At 36.3% G+C, this 18,276-nt stretch overlaps 1 protein-coding gene and 1 long non-coding RNA gene across 17 annotated transcripts in view; both read right to left on the bottom strand.

The window, feature by feature from the left end:
* The window catches only part of LOC126870727 (suppressor of lurcher protein 1), a 527,940-nt gene that overhangs the window by 143,378 nt on the left and 366,286 nt on the right, over positions 1-18,276 (bottom strand). The gene's annotated exons all lie outside the window — the stretch shown is intronic.
* Positions 157-15,794, bottom strand: LOC126870766 (uncharacterized). Of its 15 annotated transcripts, none has more exons than XR_007691435.1 (7): positions 15,199-15,794; positions 13,526-15,008; positions 11,611-13,455; positions 11,189-11,530; positions 9,982-11,087; positions 6,436-6,855; positions 5,650-6,355 (listed from the first exon to the last, which is right to left on the bottom strand). It is a non-coding gene; the product is annotated as an uncharacterized LOC126870766 (long non-coding RNA). The 15 variants fall into 15 exon arrangements; XR_007691434.1 differs by having other exon boundaries at positions 5,650-6,541; positions 6,606-6,855; positions 15,199-15,793; XR_007691428.1 differs by lacking the exons at positions 5,650-6,355; positions 6,436-6,855 and adding an exon at positions 157-166 and having other exon boundaries at positions 7,998-11,087.

Raw genomic sequence — 18,276 nt, 5'->3', positions numbered from 1 at the left:
CCTGACATTCTATGCCACTGTCGGATTCCCGAACAGAAATGTTGGAAATACGAACAAGCAAAAATTCATGAGGCTTGTCAGCAAACCATGACGTTTGTCAAACTTGTTGAGAATCGTGTTTGCTTTCATGCTGGAATTTACTGAATTTAACCGAAAAAAAGATCGGCTATCGAGAGCAATAGAATCTTGCTTTGAATTTAATATAGGCGGTTTGATCTATCGTAGAATTTAACACAAACGATAGAAAAGTGTGGAATGTCCGAGAAAAAATGAGCACAGTAGATATGATTATTTTAAGCTTAATATACGTAGAGCAGAGAGCAGGGAGGGATATTAAATATTTCTGTAACCGAGGAATAAAGTTCTTGTTCTACGAAAATTAAATTCTTCTCGTATCGCACAATTATTTCTCCTTTCATTCGCGTAGTAACGAGAATGTTCCATATTTCGTGTTCATAACAAAAATTAATTTCCAATGAACAGTCGAATGATCTTCATCGCATGCTGCGCCGTTGAAATTGTCAAAATTTTACAAAAGACTGATCAGAATGCAGAGGCAAAATTACAAATTCGTTGGTGCATAATTAGATTTGATTTAATAATTGAATTTTGTCGAACGTAATCAGATTCGACTTCATCGGTGAGTCCTGTCTGGCGTAAATGAATTTATATCACGAGTCAAGATAGAGTAAAGTCGTAAATTGAACCATCGAGTTGCAACCTCGACCGGTGTATTAGGCTGATAGGCACTCGGAAGAAATCTTTAGAGAATCACATGTTAAAAGATGTATAATCTTCCAATTAGTAAGTCAATGGTTCTTTTAATACTTATATTATAATTTGTCACTCAAATATCAAATTAACTACCGACTAACAAAGGGATCTCTTTCTTTCGATTTTGTTTCATAGAATGGACAAGATCCTAGGCAGTATACGACATTAATTAACTTGTGTAACGTTGAAAATCGTTAACTGTTTTAAATTTCTCGATCGGATTACCTTCCACACCGTTGTCGTTTCACATTTTAAGAATAGCTTCAGCTACGACGCTGAAATCCTTGTCAGGCAGAATGGCTTTTAATGCAACAGGCCAAGAATGACCTACTTTATGTCTTCAGAAAGTGGTTCGAAAGCTTAGGTATAGTCTTAAAGGATGGTTTAACGTTACGACAAACCATCAGTGTCACTTCGCGATCACAATCTCAACGTTATTATGCTATGTACGAACTATTCGTATTTTATAACGTTCCATTCTATCAAATGAATTTTTTATCACGATATATGTATATAATAATCGATGTACTAAATTCGTAGCTGAGAATGTTTTAGCCATTTTTTTGTCGAACGTTGTCTTTGAACGATATCCACTTTCATTGCTGGATGATATGGCAAAATTATTTTTATGCCAAAGGCAACATGTAATCTTCGTCTCTTACGCGACAAATATAACAGAACGTGCAATTCTTCGATTAACTGGAGCGGTAGGAGCATCAACTATCGTTGGTTGCGGCGTTCTGCACAGCTATAAGGCATGCGTGTCGTGAGTCGTGATTGCCGATTATGGTAGCGCAATCGAATGTGTACTTACACTTGGCCGTGGCTCGATAATCGCAGTAGGAGAACGCGGTCTAGCGTGCGTCGCGTCAGCCCAATAGAAGTGGCGCGCCGCACTGATAGGATCGTTATATTGGCAACAAAGTCGAGCCACCTCGTTGCTGCTAGCTGTTAGCAATACTTCGACGCTTCAATGTATTTACACACTGCAGCCTGTCCGGTAGCCACGGATTGCTGTCGTCGACGACCAAACCCATTGTTGCTTCTATAGACTCCGTGTCAGTTTCCAAACCAGCTCTAATAACCTAACTACGCTTTGCTTTGAGTTTCTCCAACGGATCTGGAAAACGCTAACTCATAGCGATACTGTTCCTACTTTCTCACAAGGAAGAGCTAGGATGGTAGATTTGCTGGAGATTCTTATTTTGTTGTTAATTTTAAGACTAAATACGTAGTCTTGTCTAAAAGAAGATGATCTTGGAAAGTAAGAGGAGGGCTTCGACGAGAAAGAATCTAACGACGATTACGATATAAGATTTGCATCGAAGAAATAAAAAAAGCAAATAAAAGAAGCAAACCTCTGTCTATGTATATTTTATAAAGAATCGTTCACAATTAGAAAAATTCAAAATCAAGAATGCCATGTTGTAAATCTATAAAATTATTAAGAAGGAGATCACAAATTGGTCACTTTGACCACTCTGTTGATCCTAGCGTTAATCGAGTAAGTTAATTTGCTGTGCACTTTATTCGAACAGTATTATGCATGATTAATGTTGGGAGAGAAAATACCGGTAGATTTCGTTTGCGTCATTTACGTGGGTAAAACAACGTTTCGCCGTGACCAAATCGTATTTCGCCCGGAGATGTGACGTTTAATCGAGGACCTAGGAAAAATATTTGTCAGCCAGTGGGGAATACTACTCGCTCAACTGATTTAAGAAGGGTGGTTACGTTGGTAATAAATTCGTATAACTTTATAGCCTGCTGGCTCGTATCGTTATGTGCCGTTTCTGTACAAAGAATGGAGTTTCGCCAATCTTACGTATACAGGTAAAGAATGTTTCTCGCAAGATATACACATCGCTAAATATTTCGTTAGTTCTATGCTTGTTTTCTAATGCTTACTCGTGCTATATTAATTATAGATACATATGGCGGCTACAAAAAGTAATCGTACATCGCTGCATTTATATTCCAGTCGATCACGATGCACGATGTCAACGTACATACGTTCGATGTTCTCAACAATTTACAAGTACGTAAAAGGAACGTATCCCGTCGTTTCCACAGCTCGATGCTTTAATCCTTAATTCTTAGTCGTTAAGTCCCCTAATGGAACTCGATACTCGCTTCAAATATTAAAATAGTTCACGAGGATGGCGGTATGGTTAGCAGTATCCGCGTTATGGTACCTCCGTGAGCAATTATTTTAGGATTACAGCCACTGTTTGCCGGTTTCACACACGGGCATGTCGTTTTCACTATGGGAAAACTTTTAATATTTTCAAAACGGCTGCATTCGGTCACATAGTCGCTAGTTATTTGTATCGATGCGTTAACCGTTTTCGACGAACGCTGACAACAACAATCAGTGTATCGTTCGCTCGAATAAATCCCTGATATCACTCGCGAATCACCTGTCCATTTCTATTTCTCTACAATTGGAAAACAATAAAACTTTCCTGCTACCGTTCACCTGTTTTCATCGCGAATAAAATTCTGTTTTCTCCCTTCTATAAATGAAACTCGCGTACATTCAATATCGCTTGGTATTCGACGCAATTATCTATCGATCTAATATTTCACTGAAACAATCTGACCAAATATTTCAGCTGTAACCGCGTACTATAGAGATATTGGGATAACGAACGAATCAGGTATCCTTACATGTTCTTACGAGGGCATTCAGGTGTATATCTGTCGGTGACGCGTCTGCAAACATCGTTTGGCACAAAAGCGTGTTTAGATCCCTGTCACAGATTGGAGGAATACTAGGTAAATTTGTATCTATCCCATTCGAGGTAGCAACGGTTCTTACACGGTATGAGTTGAAAGGTACGTGTTTCTGTGGAGCGTTATCTGATCGTCGGATAAGTTTGAATTACTGCTTTCATGGCTCGCTTTGGATCTTCTGCATTAGTTGTGAATTCATGTGTTCTCCCGGCTAATGAGATTCTTGGTTCAGGTATGAAGGGAATTAATTTGCCACAAGTGACAAAATACATTGGCCTCCAACCAGTCCAGTAACATTCGAGAGACGTGTTTCTTTAGTTACATAACGATGAACGTTCTTCTTGTACCTTTATGATTATAATACAAGAGGGACTATATCGTGGCTAAATTCGCTTCAGATAATAATGTGTAATAATATGTGTTCAGAAGTACATATTATATTTTCTAAAACATGAATGCCTTTCAATTGCCAGAAATCAATTTTTTACTCGTCGATATAAAGTTGGAAATGTTGGCATGAATATACATTTGCAATCCAACGCCACTCAATGACAATCGAATAATAATCAAGTAATAATATTATTCAACGTCAACGACAGAATCATAATTTAACAATAACTTGAGAAAAAAACGAAAGAATTAGATACATACTAGTCCTTCTTCGAACGATTATCGATATAAACATGCTTCAACCACCTACTTCGACGTCTTCGATATACCACAACAGGTATTAATAATCTACATATCGCGATTGTATTATTTCCCATGAAATACGCGTGTTCTACACGCAGTCGGTTTTAAATTATTCAAGACTAAACGCAATCGAATAAGCAAGCCGCATTATTTTCCCGGCGAAGTCGCATTAAAAATTTAATAACGCTTTGCCATGACTGTTCGCTTCTCCAGGTGTTTCAGGACGTGCTCCAACAGCCTGTCTCCCCGAAATAATTAAATTCACTAGTATTTACCATTCCATTTATGCGGCCTCGTTGAACGAAATTTCACTAGGAGTTTTCCATTGCCGCGAGGAAACAGAACGAGGGAAAACGTTCGACAAAAGAGACGAGGAAACAGAACGAGAAGCATCTTACGTTCGTATCATCGCTGGAATAAATTTGAATTTCGGCGAAGAATCTTTCATTCGATGTTCGTGAACTATTTTTACGGAAAAGTACTCGCACGAACCAGGCGAAACAGTCACGAAATTACCAAGCGTTTAAGTTCGCGAGAGCACTTTCGCGAATGTTGCTCGGCCTGTTCGCCATCATTGGCAGGCCGCCAGATTTCCTCTACATTAACATTTTCGTCGAAGAATGAAAAAAGACAAAGACTTTCCAGCCAGGGTCTAGTCTCGAATAAGGTATTACCACGTTGGCCGTGCTCCCCCTCGCGCCTTCATTCTCATAATTCTCGACCTGTTTTCGTCTCTTTTCATTCCCGACGTGCTCATCTCCGAGTATCTGTCTCTTTCTCACAAATCTGACACTGCAATCGTTTCCTAGCGGCGGGCGAACGGAATAATGAATTCGGCCGCGTACTATTAGATTACGTTACGTTGACACTTACAAACGCTGCGATGAATATGATATCTAATTTAGGGGCGTAGATATGGCTAGCGTGGAGGAAACTACTCACGAACCCGCTTTAACTTGGTGTCGAGAGCCGTGGCGGTCGGACGGCCATTAAATTGAGACGGCACCGTTTCTGCCTCTCCAGGTGTACTCTAAATAATGCATACTGGCTACTACTGCATAATAGACGATCGTAAGATGTCCGTTGCCGTGTCGCGGTCACAAATGAGCTAGTCTCTGCCGAAATTTTTCAAACGTTCAAGATCATATCGTCAAGGGGATGCCGCTAGGCGAATTCTGTATTTTCTCTCGTTCGGGAATTTGAGGCATTTTCGGCCAGACTTGAAATCATTAACTTGGCATTGTTATGATAAACCTTGCTGCGTCCCGTACTGTTCAAAATCTGAGAGAAGCAAGGTTAGTCGTAACAATGGCCCACTCAACGATGTTAAATGCGACAATCCTAGCCGTGAGAGCTTCAGGACTCTGGCTAGGTTGCCTTTCATGCGTATAAAATAGACGTACAAATCTAACCTATGTAACTCGTATACATTTTTTTATAATCACGTTAAAAAATAAATAATATTTATTTACATTCGCATTCACATCATAAAACTGACATTTGAAGCGATGACACTGGCTACGGCATTACCACTTATTTAGCCGCTTAGCGCTTATCGCTCTGTATGATCACGGTTTTACCAGGATTCCTACAGTTAAGACCTTCGTCGGCCAAATGTTCAGCAAGCAGAATTTTCAAAACCGTTCATTTCCGTGAGAAATGACCCTTATTTTCGGCTTTAGCGAAATAAAATAGCTAAAACAAAATACCCTCAAAAACGTTACGTTGCGAATAGTTTACAAAGTCTGCTTCTTCGAAATTACTTATGCTTTTTAACATATATGGAGATATATAATAGTAAATGTGTAAAGTCCCAAGTAAATTTTTAAGAAACGGTTAATCGTTAATAAATGTTATCTTGATAGCAGTAGATACTCTTCGTTCATCTCATGCAGGAAGCTCGAAAAGAGCAGAAAGACAGCAACTAAAGATAAAAGTATGATTCAACGACGATTGTTAATGATCTCGTTATTTGGAATTTTTTCATGATTTTCCATCCATCTATAGAGCTACACAAACAGCCTGATCCTTGCTCCCTTGGGCAGAACTCGTAGTATCATATTCATTAAAGGCACGTTGCATCTATAAGCAGGCTTAAGTTCCTTTTTGAATCTTCAATAACCGTATAGACTTCATCGGTTCGATTGAAATTCTATTCGGTAAGTTCCATAAACTACTAAGTAAGAGTTAGGGTAAGTCCTGCCTCCACTCTTAGTGGTTTATGAAACTTACCGAATAGAATTTCAATCACATTGACGAATCGACACCGAGTATCTAGTTTGGTAAATTCTAGCTCCTCATTATGCACCGTAATCCACGTAGGATAACGAAATTATATCTACAATTTATTATACCTATTTAGATTTTATTTCTTTGGTGATATTCATAAAAAATCGAAATACCCGCAATCTCTTCACTGGAACCTGACGATGTCAACATGGCAAGTTCGTCAGCAAATTTTCTTGTTAGTGGTAGTCGGATTTTGCATCGGGTTCGTTCACAAAGTTTCATCCTTGTGCGACTCGTTGATAAGGCATCAGGTTCCTCCGCACGTGATTCTATTCCTAGAGCTCCCTGATAACGCATCAAGTTCCTCGTCTTCAATATTCCCAGCGGCTCCATCATTTCCGTCAGGTTCGTCCGTGCATCTTACTAATAAATTGATAAACCATATTCCTTTAGAATATGGGATCTCTCGCCGGCCTCTCGCGCTACTCGAATCTCGTAATAACCTGTACGCCCTCCAAAGGTGAAAAGTTCCATAATCAATGTTAAAGCTTTGAAGATTAATTTCGACTTTGGTTTCTCAAAACTACGAGAAGATTAATTTCTATCTTGTCTACTTACGATGTTTGTGACATTAAGCTATTTCATAGATAATGTTGTTTATATATTCGAACGTTAATGTATGGAAAAGTTATTTGTCAAGTCGCATTGCGATCGTCGAAAACGTATTCTGGTCATATTTATTAATTACATAATTTTGTATCGGCGTATTCGAAAATAGTTGTTTCATTTTTTAATTTACTTATATTCTCCGTATTTGATTCCCTATTAGCGATAAATGGTGGCAACAAGAGGGGCACTTATGTAAAACACCTCATTCATTGTTAAAACTGTGTTGATTGGAAGTACATACATATGCTACGTGAAATGTGCAGCTTTACGTTTGCATAAATCCTATGTATAATGAATTTATGTTACCTTCGATCGTTAATTCAAATGTTGCGGGATATTTGTAATCAATTCGATAAAATGAAATTTTCAGCAACGTGAAATACCGATGGATTAAAGATGTCGATCACGTAGATGAGTTTATTGGTACGGACAATGTGCGAATAAAGTGTTCGATATATTTCACACACGCATGGTCTTCGTATAAATGAATTCGGAACGAAAACAATTTGTTTGAATTAAGAGCTGTTCGTCAAAAACTGACTCATCATCAAAAAGTGTGATAAAATGTTGCTCCATGAATTTTTATTTTTAGTTAATTATTTAACTTAGATAGTTTTATTTAGTACCTGATTGGAATATAAACATTGAAACTGTAATTGTTTAATCTATAACTTGAAGATCTTTTCGTGGCTGAAATATTTCTATTTCTATTTCTGGAAACAAGACTATGAAGGAAAAAAGCAAAGAGAATTGCTTCTACTAAAATGTGACGTTTGTATTTTGAAAACGTAGTTAAGACAGTGATTTTCTACCATTTAATTAAAAATTATATAACGTACGTATTATTCTACATTATTTTTTCCAAACCATATTTTTCTTCACCGAGAAAAGATCACGATGCCACGAAATAAATTACATAATAATAACGTTGAAGTATTCTTGAAAAATGTACACACAAACATTCGATCACTTATTTTCAGAATTTGCACTTTTGCAAATTGCTTTGTTTAATTCACCGAACATTAATCTTTTTTATGAATTCCCTTTATTTGCGAACGAAAGTTTGTTAATCGTACCGAAATACGACGCAAAACAGTATATTCATAATTGAAAGATTGTTTACCGTTTAGCGATCATCAACGATCATCGCCTTTACTCCATTATTTTGCGCTTTGTTTGTCCATTTGTATGTGATTTCGTTTTGGTCATGTGACACGTGTTGTAAATAGATCAGGACTCGAATGAAATGAGGCCACGGTCCGAAATCTCGATCGATAATTCGCAGCCCACGAAAGTGTAATTGAGTTTTATTGCATTTTAATCCAATAAAAGCTTGTCCACGTTACCGAAATGCGATAATCAATCCTACCGCCATGGTAAACGATATTCGACACAGATGGAAGGCAAATGCGATGTGACACAAGTCATCTTCATTAATTTGCAAACAATGATGATAAGCGAAAAAGTGCTTTTCACATACTGTTCCCCTAAATTTACCTTCAAGATGCTTATGCGTCTTCTTACACTAAATAAACTTGTGGCTAATGAAATTGAAAAGTTTACAAAAAATAGACATGGATTAATTTGGCTTCTGGGAGCCTCATTTATCGGTCTATGATCATTTTTCTATGTGTCATTTATATTTTTATACCCGGTATCGGTGTCAAAGAAACATACTTTGAATAAGACAAGCAATTTCTACCCATACTTAAATTAATATTTAAGTTAATAGATCGGCGATCATGTTCTTTTTCAGCCCAGCTGTGTACGTACAGTGGTTCCAAAACATACTGGTATTTATTGTAGCATTTACATATTAATTAATTAGGTCCAATTATACCACATTTCGTATCATTTAGTGCTACTAAAAATTTGATACTCCAAAAACCAAACGTATAGTACCTGGTTTAAAAAATGCTTCATTCAATAGTTTGCAGCTATTGTAAATTGGAATATTACGTTGTTTTCAGATACTAACTGACACTGATTATTTGTTACAAAATAATGGGACAGATAATATTACAATTTCTATCTCGCGTAGGTTCTACGAAGCAGCTGTATTCGAAAGATTCTAGAGACGAAGATGACATTTCACGGGGCACGCTGACTGGAAATGCTGTGTGCGCTGTCACGCGAACGATCAACAAGTTTCCTATTGAAGTGGAATTAAAAGTAAGGTATAATAAGATTCACGGAGAGAATCGATTTCCTGGAGTAGTTTCGAGTTGGTTTTCAAGCAGTTTCTCCTGGAAATTGTTTGGGATAAGTAGGGAACGATTTTCCTAGCCAGTGTATAACGAAGTTACCTTCGAAGGCATCGACGATTCGTTAAAAATCTCTAGTCGACTCGTCGACAAACGATAAAATTGCTAATTAATGTTATCGGGTTAGATCGATGGCGGAAAAACATTATGGTAATAATGAAATAAAATACGATTCCGGAGGAAAAATAATCCAGACAGCGCTGTGTTTGTAACTTTCCCGCTTTATGTTTCGCCGATCAAAGCGGGATATCTCTATAAATATTTACGGAGTGCAGCTTTTGAAAGTAATACGTGTAAGGTAGAAGATATAGATGTGTGTTAAACTTATTATATAATGTCACATCTTGTAAAATGAGAAGGAATAAACGCTCGATGTTTTGATCACTCAATTTGAAAAAAATATGGTCTAGATACCGATCAAAATGCATTATACGAGTTAAGTAAAATGTGTATAGTTAATCGAAGTTACGAAAAAATTATTCTTCTAATTCTAGTCACTCCATAATAGCGTACACGATCAATCAATATCAATTGTAACACAAAGATTTACGTATCTGTCTCAAAACCACGTCCAGCGCGGCGCGCTGTCGTTTCGTCGTTCCGCTTCTCAACTTACTTTTCCAATTACCTTCGACTGCATTTTCATTTCGAATGTGTCGGACCATTTTCCGTCAAGTTACACAGGTCCTCGGTGTTCGTTCTGTCTGCATGAATACACCTGCGGCCATATACATATATACACATGAGGAACCGCACGCTCGTTTGCTCGTCCGTTCGTTCGGAGAAACTTCTTCGAACTCCTTCAGATCTTTTCCCCTAGTAAGCTGATGATCTTCTTCAGGTCGGGACTTCACGTCCGGTAGTTCTCGGAGGATGCATTCGAAGAGTCTTCAGCAGGGAAATACGATACAACAACGAATGTAACGAAGTATAATTCCTCGGTATACACGTATATATCTGTACAGGGCGATTCATGAATGCATGCCCATACATAGGCGGGTGAATCTACACACTGAAGTAAGTAAGAAGTATCGTATGAACCATTCCCAGGCCAATGTGGTTAAATTCATTCGTTTAAACTTTTACGGCGGTTGATGGATGTCACGTCTTTTTATTTTTGAACGTTACAACTCGCTTCTTCGGAGCAAACCCGAAACAGTTTCATGTTCTGCAGAAACAAATTATAACGTTCACGAAACATTGGCGCAAAAGTGTGACGCGTAACATAATTGATCATGAAAAACCGAAAGAGCAAGATACTCTCCTTCGTCGTCTATAATTCGAAAAGTATGGAACGTAGAACGCATGTACGTACGACAGTTTTTACTTGTTTTAGTGGGTAGATTTATCTCCTGGACCCGCATTTCCGAGTCACCCTGTAGATACCGTGGCCTGGCACACAATAGCAGATCAATGTTCCAAAGACTGGCGGATACAGTTTCAAAGAGTAATATAATTAGCAGAGGCGTACTCGAGCAAGCAAATACATCGGCCTGAGGAGTTTCTAGAGGATCCTATCGCTCTCCGCCACTGTGGACGTGATCTTTATGCTCCTCCATCGGTAACGAGGTTATTCAGCAACGGCGCCGGATCCATTGTTTACGTTCGTCGGGGCTCGTACAAATTTTCCTCCGGCCGCGGTAGAAACAAGCGCGGAACCGACGAGCGAATGGGACAATCGCTGGGATAACGCTTCGTTTCTATGCTCGTGTCGACCCGGCCCTACATAAAGGAACAATTTGTGTGACGTTTATACGCGCATCCTCCAACCAGGTGAGCGGAAAACGGATTTTGGAAAGAGACGGAACGACTGTTTCTCTCACCTAATATTCTTGTAGATTCAAGCGTGCTTCAATTAGCCCCGCGCGTTCGCGTACCATCAAGAATTAGTTATTGTGAACGAAACAACCTCTGTCCCGTCTGTCGCCTTCGAAAGGAGCTAAACAACTTGATTTACAAGTTTCGTTCCTCGCGTAGGGTAGTTAAGAACGCTGTTACGACGGAGTTATTAGCACCGCACAGGATTTTAGCTTGCACTGTCTCGTGTTTCTATGTTACATCACGTTTGAGACTTTATTTCCTCGTTGAATTCCTTTCTTAATAGCTGACATATTTTGCATTTTCCATGTTTAACTTCCAATAGATACGTATGTAGTTATAAATGTCTGGAACAATTGAGATTAGATTTACATGGGATTATTTAATTTCTAATTTATTTATTTACAGTTTCTTTCAGTAGATATACATTCTATGTCATAACTCAGTCTTCATAAATGTAATTCACATTCTGGTTTATGGATGGGGTACCGTGTTCTTTTCACACGGTATACAGGTTTTGTCTGTGTGTCGGGAAATGACACTTTAGGAGGAAAAGTTCATCTATATCGCTCAACGAAGTATCTAGATTGTCCGATCTAGCATTTGTCTCATAAAAGAGGTCTGCGAACCATTACACCCGTAAATTTGGCAGTCAATCTTAATTTTCAAAAGAATGGCTCACAATACAGCATGTAAACTATCTGAATGAAGAAATTGCATTAGTTTTATTATTCACTTTTATTACCCGTAAATGTTTTCACTACTCAATTACATTTATCTACTTTCAAAAATATTTTATAGAAATATATGTAAATATATTTTAATGTTAAAAAAGGAAAGATAATATAGAGTTATCGACCAACTAACATGTGGAGAAACACTAAATGGGAGTGACTTGTCGGTGTACAACATAAAATTAGAATATGAAATTCTAGCAATCTCTTTATGGATTAAATGTTGGCACGAGGGAAATCCAGGCTACAGCATAATAAAGTATAATAAAATTAGAGCTGGTGGCGGAACAAAGGTGAAATATGAAATGATGATGCATGAACATGTCGCATAAAAATAAAGAAGCTAGCCGCGTATCGCAATATTGCATAATTCTTTGTTCCATACAAAAAGAATTCACTATTCTTCATGTGACGGTGAAATACATTTAAATTTGAAAAGCTGTTGCGTAAAAATGTTCGATAATTGTCAGAGAAATGTTCGTGAATATCAAATATAAATCGAAATTTACTTTATGAAATAAAATATAATTATTAAATATAACAAAAAAAAGCGAAATAAAAGTTTGATAAAATTGAATACCACAGGCTGCAAAAACGTATCGCAAAAATGATAAAAGAGAAAAGTAAATTAGATTAGTTTTCTTCGATAATTCTAAAATTTTTTTTGCCTATATTGTGTCAATTTACTAATTTTTGGTCAGTGACCGCATCAAACTTTTAACTAAAATGCATTTTGAAATATTCGGATTTATCAACGGCAGGGATGATATTAACAGTTTCGAAAGAGATTCAGCCTGATAAATACCCTTATATTTGCATTATAATGGCCTTCGTAAATATCGCGAGTACCCTTTTGTTTGACTGAGTATAATTTACGTAATTTCATTCGTAAATCGGGATTATCGAGCTGAAATGGCAACGATCGTTTGGAAATTTACATGGGTAAACTGTTCTGGTAGAAAGCACACAATAAAAATAAATTGTTGAAGATAATAATTGGAAAATATATCTGGTAGCGAGGAAGATAGACGGAGAGAGAAACGCACGCATCAAAGAGACAATATTCGAAATTATGAAGCGTAGTGACTGTTTGGGTCGGTAGTCACGTAAAATGATAGAGATCGCTTCAAAACATTGTTATTAAATTTACTATTGAGAGGAATGCAATTCTCGTAACTGTAATACAATCAGTGTTTCACGTGATGCGACAGAACGTGCTTTTTGCATCGTTCACAGTTCAACCCCAAAAGTCAAAATTTCGTTACATTACGGATAATGTTGGGCGACCAATAAGTTGCATCATGTGTGATGTGCTCTGGTTAAAAGAGATTAACGTGCGAAAATAGCTTTCCGAGATAAACGCGTTGAAAGTACTATTTTATTATCAAAATTTATCATTAAAATTTATTATTAACCTTTTCACTCGGGTGTTGCCTCTAGGGAACACAAAGAGATTACTGGTGATTACGTAGCACGAAGTTACGCAAGCTTCAAATTGTTTAAAAATATATTCCTTGAAATTTCGCCTTCACACTGTACTAAAAAACAAACGAGGAAATTAAAAATACGCCGAATTCAAATGATTAATGTATTATTAAAACCACTTACAAATAATTTGTAATTTTTGTTAGTTATTTATTAATTGTGCAGCCAATGCTTACTACTCTAGGAAATTGGAATCGTCTCATTGAAGCCTCTTTTGCCTACAAAAAAAGATGAAAATGTCACGTTTTTTCGCATTTTAATCTCTCGTTACCAGATCGCCAGCCACTCACAGTGGCTCACAAAAATATTCTTAACACTCTTAGAAATTCCTAAAATTATAATATATTCATTAAAAAATTCCATGGTAAGTGTTGGAATATGGACTTTCATTAGCCACTGTATGTAGGGCGAATCTACTTGGATTAAAGTTTGTGGTCTGGTCAACCACGTGCGTAACATTCACTAGCGTCTACAATTCCATTGCTTATTCTATTAGAATATCAGAGGAGCCATGTACACTCCAAGTTAACGTCACTTTGCTTAGAACAGACAATATGGTAAGCCGGTAAGAACAAACCGGGACTAGCAGTCATCTTTATAATGCATGGAACGCAGACGTAACTCCTCTTAGTTATGTATGATTGAACATTTGCTTAACAAATACTACAACATTACTATGGGTCCGCTTAAGAGTAGATCCGATTCACGGTAGACTGTAATTTTATATACATAGTAATGCTGGGATCTAAGCGAGAAACGTGAAAGCCAATTATACTGGTTAAGTCTGGCTATATATTTTTGGACGTTTGGAATTTGGAATATACAACTCTGGATGCTACTCATGAAATACGAACTTGATGATGAAAAGAGGATAACTGTGGCCTCTATAGTGACGGTCAAAAGAAAGATTAAAGTGTAAATGGGAAAAACGCTGTAATTTTACAATACTGAATTGTATAGTTACAAAGGAAATGAATGTACAATATAATTGTGTGTCTTATATCTTTGTGCATGTTTAACACAAATTTTACGTATACTCTCGTGTACATAAGTATAAATTTTGAACTTTCTTTTGTTCGTCACTCTGCTTACAGTATGTTACAGTAATTGGACTTCTTCTACATTATGAAGCTTAAGAAAAAATTAAGTAATATAAAGTAATATAGACTATAATATGATATAAACAGGAATATCGATTTATAATCAGTCGCGTTGGTCATCAAACGACAATTTCGCATATGCTTCGATACTCATACGTGAAACATTACGATGCGGTTATAAAATATTACGAAATGGGTACAAAAGTGCAGTTGGGACCAGAACAGGAATCGTACGTAAGTATACTTTCCTTGATATTCTTATCTTTTTCGGTGGCCATTCTGCTGTGATTTATTCGTTTTCCAGGGATTTATTCACGCATGCACATGACACGACGGGAGTGAGGGACCTGTTGCGACCGGCTTGCGGTCGAATTGCAAAAAGATTGAATCTGCCACGTAATATGCTGCAGCGCTCAGTAACATTGTATAAACCGACGTAATTTAACCGCTTTCGTTGGTTGAAATTAAAATTGGATTGTTCGTATTTCGTCGCGGTGTCTGCGAATCTACAATATTTTCGTTATATTATTAATCATAACTTATGGTCTTTCATTTTCGGGAATAAAGATAGGAATTGATATATTTCCTTACTTTAAATACAAATATAGTGAAGTTTGTAATTATCATGATTATATTGGTCACGCCTGTATAACATTTCCTATAATATAGTTTGTATAATATATTTATAAAAATTACCTGTACTGAATATTGGGATGATTTCCTAGAGTCGCTGTATATTGACATAATTTTCATTTATATAATAAGTCATAGCTAAAATTGTATACAGTATACAAAAGCATGTTTCGTGTAATAAAAGACACTGAGATGATATGGGTAGACATATGTTGTAAATGTATCTATATTTACTGCGTAGTACCTGCGTAGTAGTATCAACAGAAATGAACTCTTTAAATATGAAAAATAAAGTTATTGTAATTCAGTTTGGAAAACATATCACAGCTAAGATCGTATAGGTAAACAAAATTATATTATTGTTTAGATTGAGAATTAATACTTTGATTTTGGTTATAACTCATTGTATATTATATGAGAAGCTTACGTACACTGTATGTGTAGATTAATATTACAGAAAGAGTACCTGATATTTCATGTTACTCGCGATTAAATATGAATCCACACTCAGCAATCAGCTCGTACAACAGCACACAGCAAACGTACACACGCACAGACACGCAGCATTTTGAGAAAACACAATGAATTTTATATTCAATCGCGAGAAAATATTACGTCTTAAGAGTAACGCCGCCATCTTGAAAGTGACAGCGTCTGACGTAATTGGGCATTTCTAATTATAGCGTCGCTGCTAGCGGCGGGCACATTTGAATTCAAATTTCAATGTGATTCAAAGTTTCTCAGTACTGTAATCATTATTTCACAGACTAATTATTTGCTGTATAACGCCATTGTATTTGTTGTAGTATTTACATACTAATTAACGAGATCCACGTATATTAAATTTCGTGTTATTCGGTAGTACTTTCATATGATTATAATTTAATGCTATGAAAGTGTAACGTACAACCTTATTGAAAGACGCTTCATTGAAAATAACAATAAGCCAATATTTTTTGTAACTACTGTATACAAAAATGAAAGTAGTTGATGGAACGTTAAATATTAATTAAAAAAGAATGACTATTATTAGTTGTGCACAACACCGTTAATCGTTTTAATATTTAAACACAGATTGTACATGTAGTTTGAATATTAAAACTCTTCATTTGAGTTTTCTGTATGTTCAAAGCAGTGTAAGAACGATCTTGCCTGAGATGTTTTGTATTTCACGATGTATTTTGCGTTACAAGCCCTGAAGGCTCTTTCCAAAAATGATGAACTTGCAGCACTTGTCAACTCAAGCGCCGCCCCATCAGCCTGGTATCAATAATAAAATAACCGCTTGCGCGACTAATAATGTACGAAACAATCACGGAACGTGTATAAAGTTAGATTATCTTCGGGGTTAACGAAGTTTCACGCCTCGCTTCGTAACCGACGTAATTATCAGCGGGTCACGGATAGATACGCTCATTGAATATGCGCTGAGCCATGGATATTGTTTTTCCATGTTTTGTAGATACGCTTAGGTGATTTAAATAAATTTACTATTTCGAACAATATCGAAGTTCCGTAGAATTCAGAGAAATTGACGATTTATTAATCGAGGAAGCTTAATGAGTCGTTATAACGCCGACATTGTGTAATTTCTTTTAAATGGGTTCGAGATCCTGCGAAATTCAATTTTCCAAAACTAAAATTTCGTACAATAATTGATTAGTAAATGATTATAATAAATCATTGATAAAATAATTGGAACTGAAACATATAACATTAGTTTATTGGCACTTGATTTATGAGTGCGATGTATAAAGTGTAATTTAAGGGGAACAATAACATTTAAATGAGCGTTTAATTTAACTTCATTAACATTTAAATTAAGCCCAGGGCGCAAACACACATAATTTTTCCAACTAACGAGGCTTTCATTTTATCAAATTTAATTTATGTCTATATCAAATTTAATCTGTTCGTTGAACCATTACTTCCGCTGAACAAGATGTTTTTCCTTTAAAGCTCTTCCTTATTCTTCCTTCTATAATTACCGTAAGAGCACAGTCTTTACGGAACTTCTATCCAAGGCCATAGTCTACAACGAAGAAACTTACGTTTATCTTTTGATCCAATGTACGATCTAAAAAAGTACCCTCTATGCTTTCATAGTATAGGATATGCTGACATCTAGAGCAGCTTACAAGCATTTGCAGTGCAGGAACTTCAATTTTGTCATCCTTTGAACCACGGGAAACATTTACAAACTTTAGTCAAAGACCCGTTCAGATTAGACAAGTTATTTGAATATCTTTATTTCAGTAACTTGAAATCGCTTTATCAGTGTAAGCTTGTTATCTTTTATTTATGCATCTGATTAACCTTTCTGTACGGTTTAATTGCTAATAATCAGTTGACGATAAAGAATAAAAATAAGTAACAATAAGAAACAATAATAATTTTCGACTTCTAATTTAATATTCTTTGAATAGCCAAACCAGGAGCTGGCTTTAATGAATTTGGAGGTGGAAAGCGGACTGAGATGATTGATTAGCCTAATTTTAAACTAGCCCCCTAGAAAAGTAGCGGAGAGCGAGAACGTGGTAGTATGCAGATAGGTGAGTGCCCACGTTGAGTACCAAAAAAAGGAAACGGCCCTGAATTTCGTACAAGTTGGTTGTAATTAGGGTGCGTGGTGCTCCATTGTACAGAAAATTAAGATGAGCGCGCTATAGCCATGTTTTAATGACAACCGTATGGGGCTTCCTTGATAATTAATTAAAAATTAAATGCCTATGGTACGAACCGTCAATAAATTAATTTGTTTCATCTGAGGATTATCGAATACTGTTTGCAAATTTTAGAAATATGAAGAATTATAAATCTTCACAGAAATGTAGAAATAAAATAAGAATATTCTTAATTTAAATAAAATTCTCCTCATTTCTAAATAGCACAAGTTTTAGCTCTTTAATACATTTGTAATTCATATAATTTAATATTTTTTCAATTTAGTTATCAAATTATCGAAATAAGCCTGTCACAAACTCGCATTTCTGAGAAAAAATTCAATTGCACGGTGTCTTTCTATGTTTATAACTACACGAGGAATAAAAGAGCTAATATGTGTTTTATAGTTAGAAACGTGTATTCATATCTTGTTTTCAGAACAAAAATTTCGCAATTTTCCTGTTTTCATGCTATTTT

Source organism: Bombus huntii, chromosome 10 (genome assembly GCF_024542735.1).
Source record: "Bombus huntii isolate Logan2020A chromosome 10, iyBomHunt1.1, whole genome shotgun sequence".
Taxonomy (NCBI): Eukaryota; Metazoa; Arthropoda; class Insecta; order Hymenoptera; family Apidae; genus Bombus; species Bombus huntii.
Note: the sequence above shows the minus strand (reverse complement) of the source record. Positions and strands in the feature narration are given on the sequence as shown.